General features: G+C 42.4%; 1 pseudogene; it reads right to left on the bottom strand.

Moving 5' to 3' along the window:
• Nucleotides 1-944: 944 nt before the first annotated feature.
• On the bottom strand, nucleotides 945-3,146 carry LOC147891713 (pentatricopeptide repeat-containing protein At4g13650-like; annotated as a pseudogene).
• Between the last annotated feature and the right edge of the window lie 11,378 nt (nucleotides 3,147-14,524).

The following is a 14,524-nucleotide window of genomic DNA, read 5'->3' as shown; positions in this document are numbered from 1 at the left end:
AGCATCATGTGCTTCACATGGTTGATCAGGTGAGGATACATAGAGGAAATGAACAGACGGACTCCCGATCCCACAACTAGGCCAAAGTCTCCCTCTCCTTCCGCCCGAGGGTGCCAATATCCTCTTCCCCTGGATCCGTGGTTACAACTCCAACAATAACAAAATCAGCCAAATCGTATGACTGCAACAGTGCTTCCATCATCACCCTTCATACTCTGTAATTATTTCTGTCCAATCGACAGTCTATCCAAAACGTGGGTAAAATGGGGATCCAGCCATCTCTCGCGGACTTGCCATCTCAGGGGGGAAAGCTTGCTCTTGTGAAAGGGGGGGTAGGTGGGAAAGAAGAGAAGCTAGGATGGGTGGGAACAAAGAGAAGAGAGGGTGGATTGGAATGAAGAGAAAGAAGAGGCTTCTCCAAATACGCCTCCTTCAACAGAATTCCTCCCACGCTGTCCATGCATGCAAAGAGGCCTTCTTCAGAAAGTCACTTTCTTCCAGAGCTGTCCATGCCTTCAGAATGCCTCCTTGAGTGATTCTCCGTCTTCCCAAACTGTCCACGCCTGTACCAAACAGCAGCAACCTCCTACTGCCCCATGCTCTCTCCTGGATCAGACTTTACACAAGCTTGTGCTCCAATACCATGTCAAAGTGCAGTGGAATATGCAAACAGACAGAGAGCAGAATGCGACTAGGGAGAGAATATACTGCGCAAGTAATTCAGGAAAAACCTCTGCTTGTATTGCTGAGAAAAACCTCCAATGAATGTGAACGATCCCAAGGCTGAAACTGCGCCTGGGAATATTCCAAACTGTGCCCGTCAATCTCGTGACAAACACTTGTTGAACTGCCCCACCAATTAATAGAATAGGAAAGGGCCAAGTGCCCTATTTATAGGGGGTAGACCAGGTCTGGTTGCTTGACCCAACCTGGTCTGGCCAAGTAAAGTCACGTCGGCTGCCCCGACCCTGGTCAGGGGTCCCTTCTGGTCCCACTGTTTACTAGCCTGGCTGTGGCCTTTTTACCAGGCCTAAACCAGCGCCACTAACTCAGCTATTGACTCTGGCAATGTGCGCTGGCCAAACCCCCAACTAATCTGCATAATGCAGTGGGTAGGGACACCATTAGTACCCCTATCTCTAGGCGGACCTAAGCCACGTCTTGGCTCTTATATGCTCACTTTTATTGCCTTGACCTCCTCATGGTCCTCTTGCATGTGAGCACTTGCATAGATGTTAGACATCAGAACATAAGCAGCAGCATCCTTTTCATTCAATTGTACTGCATGCTCAAAGGCTTGCACTCCAAGCTCCACAGAACCCCACTTTTGACAAGCTCCCAGCAAAGTATGCCACACCACACAATTAGAAGGCATTGTCTCACCATCAATATCGCCTCATCTAGTTGGCCTGCACGGCCAAGGAGATCAACCATGCAAATGTGGTGTTCAATAGTTGGAATGATGCCATAATTTTTGTTCATAGCCTCGAAGTACTTCTGACCCTTATCTACAAGACCTGCATATGTGTATACAGTAAGAACACCAAGGAACGTGAGTCCATTTAGCTTTATGCCTTCTCCTCTCATTCTTTCAAGCATATCAAAAACACTTTTGCTCTCTCGTAGCTGAGCATATCCTGCTATGAGTGAAGTCCATGAGACTACATCTTGAACTGGCAGCTTATTAAACACTTCCCATGCTTTTGCAAGCAAGCCACATTTGACATACATGTCAACTAAGGTGTTGCCAACAAAAGGATCTCTTTCCAATTCCTGTCTGCTAATCTCAGCATGTATTTTTTTGCCCTCGACTATGGCTCCTAATCTGCCACAAGCTTTCAGGCTGCAAACAAAAGTGAGAGCATTTGGAGAAACCCCCTCCAGTAGCATCTGTTTGAAACAGTCCAGTGCTTCCTCACCGAATCCATGTTCAGCATATCCTGCAATTAGTGCAGTCCACGAGACCACATCTCGAACCGGCAGCTTGTCAAACACTTCATGTGCCATTGCAAGCCAGCCACATTTGGCATACATGTCGACCAAAGTGCTACCGACAAAAGGATCGCTTTGTAACTCCTGTCTGCAAGTTTCAGCGTGTATTTCTCAACCCCTGTCTATGGCTTGCATGCTGGCACAAGCTTTCAAGCTGCAACCAAATGTGACAGCATCCAGAGACAGACCTTCCAATTGCATCTGTTCAAAACAATTCAGTGCTTCCTCACCAAACCCTTGTTCAGCATATCCTAGAATTAGTATGTTCCACGATACTACACCCCGAACTGGCAGCTTGTCAAGCACTTCCTGTGCTTTTGCAAGCGAGCCACATTTCGCATACATGTCAACCAAGGTACTCCCAATAAAAGGATGTGTCTCCAATTCCTGTCTGGCAATTTCTGCATGTATTTCTTGGCCCTTGTCTATGGCTCCCAGGCTGCCACAAGCTTTCAAGCTACAAACAAACATGACAGCGTTTGGAGGGATGCCCCCCTGTTTCATCTCTTCAGTGCTTCCTCACCAGGCCCGTGTTCAGCATATCCTGCAATTAGTGCAGTCCATGATACTATATCTTGAATTGGCAGCTTGTCAAACACTTCCCTTGCTTTTGCAGGTGAACCACATTTGACATACATGTCAATCAAGGTGTTGCAAACATAAGGCTCTGTTTCCAATTCTTGTCTGGCTATCTCAGCATGCATTTCTCGAGCCTTATCTATGGCTCCTATGCTACCACAAGCTTTCAAGCTGCAAAGAAATGTGACAACATTCGGAGAGAGGCCATCCAGTTTCATATGGGTAAAATGATTCAGTGCTTCATCACCAAGCCCGTGTTCAGCATATCCCGCAATTAGTACGTTCCATGAAACTACACTCCGGACTGGCAGCTTGTCAAAAACTTCCTGTGCTTTTGCAATCGATCCACATTTGGCATACATGTCAACCAAGGTGTTGCCAACAAACAGATTTCTTTCCAATTCCTGTCTGGCAATCTCAGAGTGCATCTCTCGGCCTCTTTCTACATCTTTCAGCCTGGCACAAGCCTTCAGCAGGGCCACTAACGTATACTTGCTAGGATGTACAGAGTTCTCCTGCATTTTCTGGTACAGGTTGAAGGCATGCTTCTGTTTTCCACATTCGACATGGCCCATGATGAGAGAAGTCCAACAACGCTCATTCCAATCACCAAGCTTGCTAAAAACGTGTTGAGCATCACACACGCTTCCACATTCTATGAACATTGGGACGAGATGGTTCTTGAAAGGTCTATTAGCTTCCAGCCCACTTTCGCACATGTAGACGTACAAGCGTTTGGCATACGCTAGAATTTTCTTTTTTCTGCAGTTATGCATGATGCACAGATATTCTCAACCGAAGGCAGCTGGCGCATCCGTTCCAACGAAATGAGTGCCTCCTCTAAGCTCGGCATCTCTAAATTACTGTTCTCTGACAGTATTTGTGCTTTAGATGCATTCCTCACCACTGGATGGTTTGGCCACGCGCCTTCTTTTGCTTGCGGGCTCTTTTTTCTCACACATGTCTTGCAACAGTAGCGCTTCCTTGGTAAGTTTAGCTTGAAATCGGGAGGCGTCGCAACAGAGTCGTCAGGATAGCCCCATGGAGAGACAACCCAACTCGTTGGTGAGTTCCCAACGAAAAGAGATCCTAGATGCGTATGAGGGTCGTCTGATTCGCACCCGGTGTGCTCCAAACCTCGTTCAATACTCCATGCATCGTGGTAGCTCTTGCATTTGGCTGGTTGAGTTGCGTTCAGTGTGTTCACAGAAAACTTGCTGCAATTTCATTTTCACGTGTAACAAGGTGAAAATTTTTACCATCACTAGGCCTGCCATTAGGGTCTTGATTTCCCCAACGGCTGGGTCTCGTTGCCTCGTAAATAAGGTGGGAGGAAAGAGTTTTCCGTGAGACTTCTCATGACACAAAGCCGGCTCTCAAAACAAGTGAGTACCACTACTCGTGAGCATTGCCTTCAAATTGGCTCTGTCAAAGGAAAACAATTCTCAAGATGAATGAATGATTAATTTGCAACACCTGTGATGGAACCACGTGTAAAGGAACAATTGTGTGTGTGTGTGTGTGTGAGAGAGAGAGAGAGAGAGAGAGAGGGAGTTCTTAAGAAAAGAAAGTGTGTGTGATTGAGTGTGTGTGTGAGAGAGAGAGAGAACCAAAATAGAAGGGGCCACTTGGCAACAAAGTGTGTGGGACACTTTTTAACAAAAATGTTACTAGAGCGCTGCTTGAAAGGCAGTGCTAACAAAATTTAGAAATGAGAATCTAGGTGGCAAGTGGTTTTCACTATGAGGGTCGTGTGTTCACAAAACATTTGTATCAACAAATCACAAAACAAAATTTGAAGGTTTTTCTTGAGAATTTGCTGACTTTTTAGCTAAAATATAACTAAATCGCATAAAAATTTTCAGATTTTACAAAATTGAGAAAAAAAACCAAGTGAAAATGAAAATGTTGCAGGTTCATTGTATATGGTTTGCAGGTTTTTTGTGAATAGTGGGACTCACGACAGTGACCTTCATGTCAGGTAAAGGACATGGATTTATCGTGGTTGTTTAGGAATGAGGATGTAGGTGGTTGAGTGGTCGGGGCGAGTAGCAATGATTTGTTCCTACAATGGTTGTCCACATGAAAGACATGGACCCCATTAATGTTGAAGTCTTTAATGATGGCAATTGGGTTCCTAGTGTCCAAATCAGAGAGAATGTTTTCAATGCTTCATGATGAATTCTACAATGGGTGTTTTTGGCGATTCGTACGCTTTGACTATGTGTATTTCGTACGCCATTTTTTGCTATCTTTTTGTTAGCAAATAGTATGTTGTGTTGTCTTGTACAAAAGAGAGAGACCATATTTGTTGAAGCATGATATTCATTGAAATTGCTTGTGAGGGTTCTCGTTGTTATTTTGCTCTTTGTTTCTTAGAGGCATAGAACATCGACGGCCAAGAGATTATTGTCTACTAGTATGTCTTGGATATGCGCATTGAGTGAAACCGTGTTTAGAGATTTGATTGATTGTGTGTGAGTTATTGTATGATGGCATGTTTCTTTCCAAGCATTCCCATCTTGCTCTTGTTTGTAGTTGTGAAATCTCATGAAGGACAACCTTGTCGACTTTTATGTGTTTTTTTCTAGCTTGTGAGTAAGACCAAATTGTCTGTGGATGCAATTCAAATAGAGTCGTGTACACTAGCCCATGGCTCCGGATGTTTTGTGGGTCAAATGATATGCTTGCCATTATTAACCCTTGTGATCTATGCATTGTTCTTGCATTAGAGTGCCTAATATTTTCTTTTAATCTTTAGCTCGCTTAAGCATTTATCTACACAACCAACACCTCTGCCTCACTGTGTGCAACTAATTTATAAGCCCAAGTGTGGTATAACCATGGACTCATTTAATTGCAATGCACTGTTTGTAAAGAATAAGGGAGAGAGATAGGAGACTCAAGTTCAGCTTTCTTCACAACACACAAGAGAGAGAGGACACAAGGTTGGGGGGTGAAGCCTTTCTTCACTTTTGCACACAACAACAATACAATAGAAGAGGGAAATACCCTATATGTCAAACCCTAGAATACGTGGTTCATATGTGAACCCAAACCAAAAACATACGTGGTAGTCTAACTACACCACGAGTACAACTAACATAGGCAGTAACATAAATGATAGTCATCAAGGAGATATATCGGGGGTAGAGCTTGATATCTCAACACTCCCCCTCAAGCTCAAATCCATCTCACGTACACCAAGCAAGCTCCTAAATCTGCAAAGCTTCTCGGTACCCAATGCCTTCGTAAAAATATCAGCCACCTGCTCCTCAGTGCTGACATAGACAAGATCAATCTCACCAGCTAGAACCTTCTCTCTCACAAAGTGATAATGCACCTCAATGTGCTTCGTTCTAGCATGATAAACTGGGTTATTAGCAAGCATGATGCTGCTAATGTTGTCACAATGAATGACAACTGCTGCATGAATTGACTGTCCCATATCTGCAAGTAGCTTCCGTAACCAAGCTACCTCACATGCAGCCATTGTTGCACCCCTGTACTCAGCCTCTGTGCTCGACAAGGCAATTGTTGGCTGCTTCTTGCTGCTCCAACTGATGGCACCACTCCCAAGGGAAAACATAAAACCACTAGTAGATCTCCTGTCTGAGACACTACCAGCCCAATCAGCATCTGTGTATCCATGTACCTGTAATGCACACCCAGCTTCATAAAACATTCCATAATGCAATGTGGACTTCACATACCGCAGTATGCGCCTAGCCACATCCAAATGTGGCTTCCTCGGTGCCTGCATAAACTGACTTACCAGCCCCACAGCATAGCTCAAATCTGGTCTGGTTATAGTCATGTAAATCAAGCTACCTACTATGCGCCTGTACATAGTAATATCTTCAAGAAGCTCACCTGTCTCTGCATTGAGCTTCACATTCTGCTCCAATGGAACAGAGATAGGCTTATAGCCTGTCATCCCATATTTGGACAGCATGTCCAAACCGTATTGCCTTTGCAACAGCCATATCCCACTCGGGGATCTAATAACCTCAATGCCCAAGAAGTAACGCAGCTCTCCCAAATCCTTCATCTCAAATTTCTGCTTCAACAGCAGCTTCACTTCATTAATGTCTGCATCACTATCACCTGTAATAATCAAGTCATCAACATAGATGACTACAAGCACAATCCCTCTGTTTGTCCTTTTCACATAAAGTGAAAAATCTAAATTGAAAATCTGAAATCCAATAGTGACAAGATATTGTCCTATCTTGTCTGACCATGCCCTCGGTGCCTGTTTTAAGCCATACAAGGCTTTGCGCAACCTCTGCATACAAAATCGGGGTGTGAATTATCCTCATAACCTTCTGGCTGCATCATATAAACCTCTTCCTGCAAATCACCATGCAAGAAGGCATTTTTCACATCCATCTGATGCAAAGACCATCCCTTTGCAGCAGCCATAGCAATTACTGCTCTCACGGTTGCCATCCTTGCAACTGGGCTGAAAGTTTCCTCATAGTCAATTCCATATGTCTGCGCAAAACCTTTGGCAACCAATCTTGCCTTGTACCTGCTAACAGACCCATCAGCATTGTGCTTTACTTTGTAAACCCACTTGCAGCCAATAGCCTTCTTATCATGAGGCAAAGGCATCAAATCCCAAGTGTGGTTTGCATCCAAGGCAGCCATCTCTTCATCCATAGCTGCTTCCCAATTTTTATGCCCTACTGCATCCTCAAAACATGTGGGCTCTGGCTCCTCTAGAACCTTGACCATATAAGCATAGTGATGTGCTGTATACCCATCATATCTCAGCCTGTCAACTGGATACTTAATACGAGTGGACCTCCGTACAACTGGATCAGTTGCAGGAGTCTTTAAATCATGCCTGCTTTTCCTTGCACCAGGTGTAACAACAGAAGGAATGCCAAGTTCCTCATCAAGGCTCATTTCAGAGCCGCTTGACTCTCCATCAACATGAGAGCTACCAGCAGACACATCAAACACTGGAGCATGGCCTACTTTTTCTTTTCCCTTATGTGATACCTGCACAACACTATCAGGGTTGCCATGTGACGATTCACTAGATCTCAATCTCCCTGTCCATGCATTAGATCCACTAGTAGAGGACTCTCTGGGTCCACTCAAGGCTTGAGATTGCTGCTCTGCATTTATTGCAGCATTCCCATTTCCTGCATCTGCATCTCCTACCATAACCGTTGGTGCATACCAGCTGCTCATTTCATCAAAAACAACATCTCTGCTCACTTGCATTTTGCGGGTGGAAGGGTTATAACAGCGATACCCTTTCTGGTGCAGAGCATATCCAATAAAGATGCATTTTTCTGCCTTTGGATCTAGCTTTGTTCTCTTCTCATCAGGAACATGAACATAAGCTATGCAACCAAATACCTTCAAGTGAGAAATATCTGGTTTTTGGCCTGTATACATTTCTTCAGGCATCATGCCATGGACAGCTGCAGTGGGGGTTCTGTTCATAATATAAACACCAGTTGCTACTACTTCATCCCAAAAATAATCAGGCATGTTTTTCTCATTTAGGATCGCCCGTCCTACTTCTGCAATATGCATGTTCTTCCTTCCTGCAACCCCATTCTGCTGAGGGGTAGACCTGCATGAGTACTTCCTTTGAATTCCCTGTTCTTTCAGATATTCACAAAATTCTTCTGAAAAGTACTCTCCCCCTCCATCAGATCTTAGCACTTTAATATGCACACCTTTCTCTTTTTCAACCATGGCCTTAAAAGCCTTGAAATGGCTGAACACTTCACTTTTGTGCTTCATAAAATAAATCCACATCTTCCTAGTGTAGTCATCAATAAACGTCACATAATAATGGCATCCACCAATAGAAGCAGCTTTGGTTGTCCAAACATCTGAATGGATCACTTCCAAAGGTCTTCTGCTCACCTTAGCATTTTTGGGAAATGCATGTCTGGCCTGCTTACCCATTTGGCATGCTTCACATACCTTTTGCATTCCCTCAACTCTGAATTTAGGCAAACCTGCAACAATGTTTTTCGTTTGCATAGATTTCAGCCTTTGTATATTCACGTGCCCAATGCGCTTGTGCCATATCTCAATATCTACAATGACACCTCTCCCATGCGCAAACATAGCAGCTTTCACCTCAGGCATATCAACATCCAAGGTGAACATTCTGCCATTTTTGTTGCCTTTCGCAACCAAGCGGCACTTATTTTTCAAGTCCTCAACAAAGCATCCATCAGGATTAAATCTAACCTGCAGACCTTGCTCAACCATCTGGCCAACTGAAACCAGGTTCTTAGTGATTTTTGGAACATGAAGTACATCTGCCAAGTACTTCGTTTTGCCATCTTGCATAGCCAATGGCACTTTACCAACCTACGTAATTGGGTGCGCAGTATCATCACCTGTTTCAACATAACCTGGCTTATCCAAATTTCTAACATCATGAAACCACTCACCATGACTGGTCATGTGGTTAGAGGCACCTGAATCAACATACCAAACATCATTGTAAGCTGCAGCATCTCCTGACATGGAGTTAACCATATGCTGCATCACAAAAAGGTGCTCATTTCTGTCGTCACCATGCCCACTTGATGATGCATAGTTGCTTTGCTGCAACTTCCCACTTTTGATGTCATTCTGCTTTTTATAGCATGTATTCTCCTTGTGTCCAGGCTTTCCACAATAATAGCATTCTGTGCTGCTATTTACTTGCTGGTTCCTTTGCCATGAACCACGGCCTCTTTGGCTCCCCCTGCCTCTAGAACTACCACGTCCTTCTCCATAGGGCTGGTTTTCCTGTTGCTGCTGTTGGTTCTGATTTCCTGCACGGCCACCAAAACGGCCTCTTCCTCTACCTCTGCCTCTACCTGTATTCGAGTAGAAAGCAGTCTCTTGAGAAGTTGAGGTGGCTGAACCACCATTCCTTTGCTCTTCACTCAGCAAGAGAGCAATAAGTTCCTGAAAATCAGGAAATGTTTCACGGACTCCAATGGATGTCCGAAACTGTGCATAATCTTTCCCAAGACCATTCAAGGTCACGGACACTAAGTCCTCATCATCAACAGGTGCTCCAATGGAGGCAAGAGAATCTGCAAGGCCTTTCACCTTCAAGGAATACTCATTTATATTCAGATTTTTCCTTTGCACATTGTGCAACTCCTGCTTTAGCTGCATCTTTCGTGCTTTGGTATTTGTGCTATACAGCTTCACCAATGTATCCCATGCCTCCTTAGGCGTCTCTAGATCCTGTATATGCACAATCATAGAATCTGAAATGCTAACAGACAGCCAATACAGGCATTTTCTGGCTTTTTCATGCCATTCTTTAAAGGCCTTCAATTCAGCAGGAGTGGGAGCAGCACCCAAAACTGGTTCTGCAGTTTCACCACTGATGTACTCCCAAACTCCCTTTCCCATAAGGAAGTTTGTCATCCTGAACTTCCATGCTTGGAAGTTGTTCTTGTCAAGCTTCTGACTGACAATGGTAGATAGATTCTCAGACATTTTACAAATCACGAATTGCAACAGCAACCTGTAAACACAGCAAATGCCTCACAAGGGCAAATAGCAAAACTTCTGCAAAAAGCCTCACAGGGGCAGATCTGCAACACTGACGAAAGTGGTATTTCACCACACAGTCACTTCCTAGTGACGATTTTGCATCAACAGGCAACAGGCATGAATCTGCAACTCCCAATATCTCTGCACACAGGCATACGATGCAATTTCTGTGGCACCTTTCCACCGACTAGCCGCGCAGTGGTCGCACAGTGAAAAACAGGGCCTTTTTCTGAGTGCCTGCGAAGAACTTCCGCCTTCAAAACGGGCCCCGAAACGGCCACAAATCAAAAAAATAAAGTCACCAAGGGCTTTGCCGTTTTCCCGCAGCATATACTGCGCTCTCGCCACACCGCGAAGGGCCTCTCAATCTGAAACAGTGCACTCCTGCACTTCTGGCTGTGCTACCAGCAGAGATTTGCTCCCAAACTCGAAATAGGAAAGCAACACTGGTCCTCTTACCAGGGCACCACAAACTTGGCTTGCTTTCTTGAGCTCCTTACCACGAACAAGGCTCTGATACCATGTAAAGAATAAGGGAGAGAGATAGGAGACTCAAGTTCAGCTTTCTTCACAACACACAAGAGAGAGAGGACACAAGGTTGGGGGGTGAAGCCTTTCTTCACTTTTGCACACAACAACAATACAATAGAAGAGGGAAATACCCTATATGTCAAACCCTAGAATACGTGGTTCATATGTGAACCCAAACCAAAAACATACGTGGTAGTCTAACTACACCACGAGTACAACTAACATAGGCGGTGACATAAATGATAGTCATCCAGGAGATATATCGGGGGTAGAGCTTGATATCTCAACACTGTTTTGGCGAGTAGCGTGTGTACCAGTTGCGACCTATAAAATCACTATTTAGTACTGATTGAATTCAATACATAGCCTGCTCTGGCCGTGTGCCTTCCCAAGCTATACTCGCGCATTTGCCTCAAAATCCCAACAGCCTCGAAGTATGTATGTTCTCTCTTCTATACCCAGCCGCTCTACATGTCCATTCAGCCCTTCTGCCAGGCTACCTTCTTCTCGTCCATGTGCCAGCCACGTTCTACAAAGTCGCCAATTCACTGAATTGAATTCTCCTCCCAAATAACTCTGTCAGAAGCGTCAAGATACTTATGCATTGGCTCTAACTTTGCTTATCTATTCTTCTTTTCTTCTATTCTATCTATAAAGGAAGGGTTGGCTCAAGGTGGAATTCTAGAGGTTCGGGGAGCTTTGCGGAGCTTCTAGAGCTTACATGCCGGCTCATTAGCCATTGTTTATGAAACAGATAGAGAACCCGAAAACCCAACTATTCCCTATTCTCTTCGGCCTTAGAAGCACCTTCTAGCCAATCCGTTCGATCATGATCTTGTTGTTAGATCTCAAGCAGAGGAAGCGTCACACGACAACACGTGGCAAAGGGAGAAGAGAGGATGGAGAGCAGATCAAAGGTTGGATGACTGCACGGGCAAAGCAGAGGATGCCTCATGCGATGACATGTGGCAAAGGGAGGAGAGGATAGAGGGCAGAGTAGAGCAGAGAAGAGAGGATTGCACGGGCTACAGGTGGCAGCATGTGAGCTGCATGGGGCAGTGCGAGGGCTGTAGCGTGACATGATGACCACAAGGGCTGCAGATGACATGTGGGCATAGTAGATGACTACGTACGGGCCACAGGGGGTGGTGCGTGGGTTGTTGCACATGGCACCCGCCCATGGTGACATGGCGTAGATGCCTGACAGTGCTACTAACAACACGAGTCTCGGAGACCTATGACGTGGTGCAACAGACAACAGATGACATGGCTGACATGCTGGCGGGTCTTGGAGATCGATGATGTGGCATAGACAACACCTGCTAGCGTGGCCCGCTAGAGACAGATCACAGACCTCAGATATGGCACTGCAGACAATCGATGATGTGGCATGGTGAATGACTCCAGGGTGGACATTGAGAGAAGAGAGATAGAGATTATATACATATACATATACATATATATATATATATATATATATATATATAGGATACATAGAATTAAATATAAGTATTTATAATAAATATTATATATAATTATATTTCTTATAAGTATTTATTTATATTTATATTTATAAATATGTATATATATAGGTACACTATATATATAAGAAAGATAGAGATAATATATATATTATACATCTAATAGATACATATTTATAATAAATATAATTATATTATCTATAAGTATTAGATATAATGATGTTTATTTTAAATATTTATTTAGATTTAGATTTATACTTATATTTATGTGTGTGTGTGTGTGTGTGTGTGTATAAACAAAATACCCCAAGAACATGGCACTCGAAGCTCTTAAAAGATTATAAAAAGTGATCACTGTATTATATTCCAAAAGTATGTAACACTTGCAAGTACATCGAGAAATCAAAGTTGAATCTTTTAGGTGTCCAATACTCCATGGTTGGGGTCTACTTACCTGCCACCATCTTGAAAAAGCCAGTTGTTAGAACAACAAAGTTTTAATGCCTAATACCCCGTCATGTTATTGCTTTACCTAGGAGAAAGAGACCCATCCAGATTCATAATTGCACTTTACATAGTATAAAGGCAAGGGGGACACCATGAAATGTTGAAGATAGAAGTGTTGGTCTACCATATGGGAGGCATTAGGAAGGACAATAATTTTGAAAGTCAATTACCTAGCCTTCCATATAGGAGGCAAAGCACATCATTAGAAAGGACATTTGTAACAAAATACAGCGCCCTAGCATTCCAAGGAATAGGCATAAAAAAGATTATCTTTCCAAGTAAAAGGTAAGTGACCATCCAGACATACAACTGCACATTAAATTTTATCATAGCTTGGTGGGTATTATGAATTATTTAGGTGCAGGATGTGCTCACCTTCCATGTAGGAGGCATTAATAAGGATAATTATTTTGAAAAACAATTTTTTAGCCTTCCATATAGGTGGCGTGATAAATTTTTAAGCCTTCCATGTAGGAGGCATTAGAGCGTAAAAGAAAGACAATGACCTAGCCTTCCATAGAGGAGGCAAAAAAACAATTGTCTTGTAGAAGGGACAATTGTATTGAAACATAAGCATCTAGCCTTCCATAGAGGAGACATGAAAAGATTATCTTTGTCATTGTGATAAAAACTCATAATAAAGTATCAAATAACTAGTGGTTGCTTACACAAGAAAAACTTGCGACTTTTATGTAGGAGGCATGATAATTATTTTGAAAACCAACATTAAGCCTACCATATAGGAGGCATGAAAATAAATTTATTTAGCCTTCCATGTAGGAGGCATTAGAATGGAAAAAAGGCAAAGTCCCTGCCATAGAGGAGGCATAAAGACAATAATAATAAAACTTTGCAACTAGGACGTACTAGAAGGGGACAATTGTTTTTGAAGCAAAATCAAATGGCCTTCCATAGAGGAGGCATGAAAAATTAGCTTTACATTGAGACTAGTGGAATCTCATTTTAACATCTTCTTGGATTTTCGAGGAAGGTAGCTGTATTGAGCTAGAATATATTTCAATGAATTTAATGTGGTTTCCCATAAATTTAGAATTTTATTAAGTTTATATGTTTTACTGTACAATTTGATTCTTATTGAATTTATAAAATGAAGTGAGCAGAATGTGACAATAGAAGCACCTTTTTTTGGTTTAACGGATGAGGGTTTAACTAGCACACTTCCTACCTTAAAATTATAACACCAACGAATGTCCCCTTCTTTGGATTTATATCAACTTGCATTTTAGCATATAGTATTTTGCAAATATGCAATTTTTATTTTTCACACATTAGTGTGGAAGGACAATTTGCATGCTTTCTCTCCGAATTTTATAAGATCATATATCATTTTGTATTTATCACATAACTACATGTTTTTGTGATGACAGATTTTGCACAGTTTCTTTCTTAAAGTTATAAGACAAAGGAAGGTGCAATTTCTAAGGTCCATTTAAATCGCATTCATGACATATGAATTTAAATTTAGTACATAGGAATTTAAATTTAGTGCATAAGACTTTGCATCTGGCACATATAATGTTTCATTTAACATAAAATTATATGTTTGTGTGGGAGGAAGTAGGACACTTCTTGTTAAATTATAAGACCAAGGAACACCCTTTTCTTTGGGCTCATATCAGTTTGTATTTAGTAAACAACATTTTTCATATAGCATGTAGCAATATGAATTTAAGACTTTATATTTCACACACAAAATTTATATCTCTAGTTTATGTTGATAGAAATTTGAATATAGCATATATCAATTTGAATGTAGCATATAGCATTTTGAATATAGCACATGGTAAATAGCTCTTTACATTTTGCACATAGGAATTTGTGTTTAGCAGATATCATTTTTCATATATTTCATAGCAATTTGAATTTGGGAT

The sequence above is a fragment of the Dipteris shenzhenensis genome, chromosome 17 (genome assembly GCF_047967505.1).
Source record: "Dipteris shenzhenensis isolate YYH24624 ecotype China chromosome 17, Dip_SZ_1.0, whole genome shotgun sequence".
Taxonomy (NCBI): domain Eukaryota; kingdom Viridiplantae; phylum Streptophyta; class Polypodiopsida; order Gleicheniales; family Dipteridaceae; genus Dipteris; species Dipteris shenzhenensis.
This window is presented reverse-complemented; position numbering and strand designations above follow the sequence as displayed.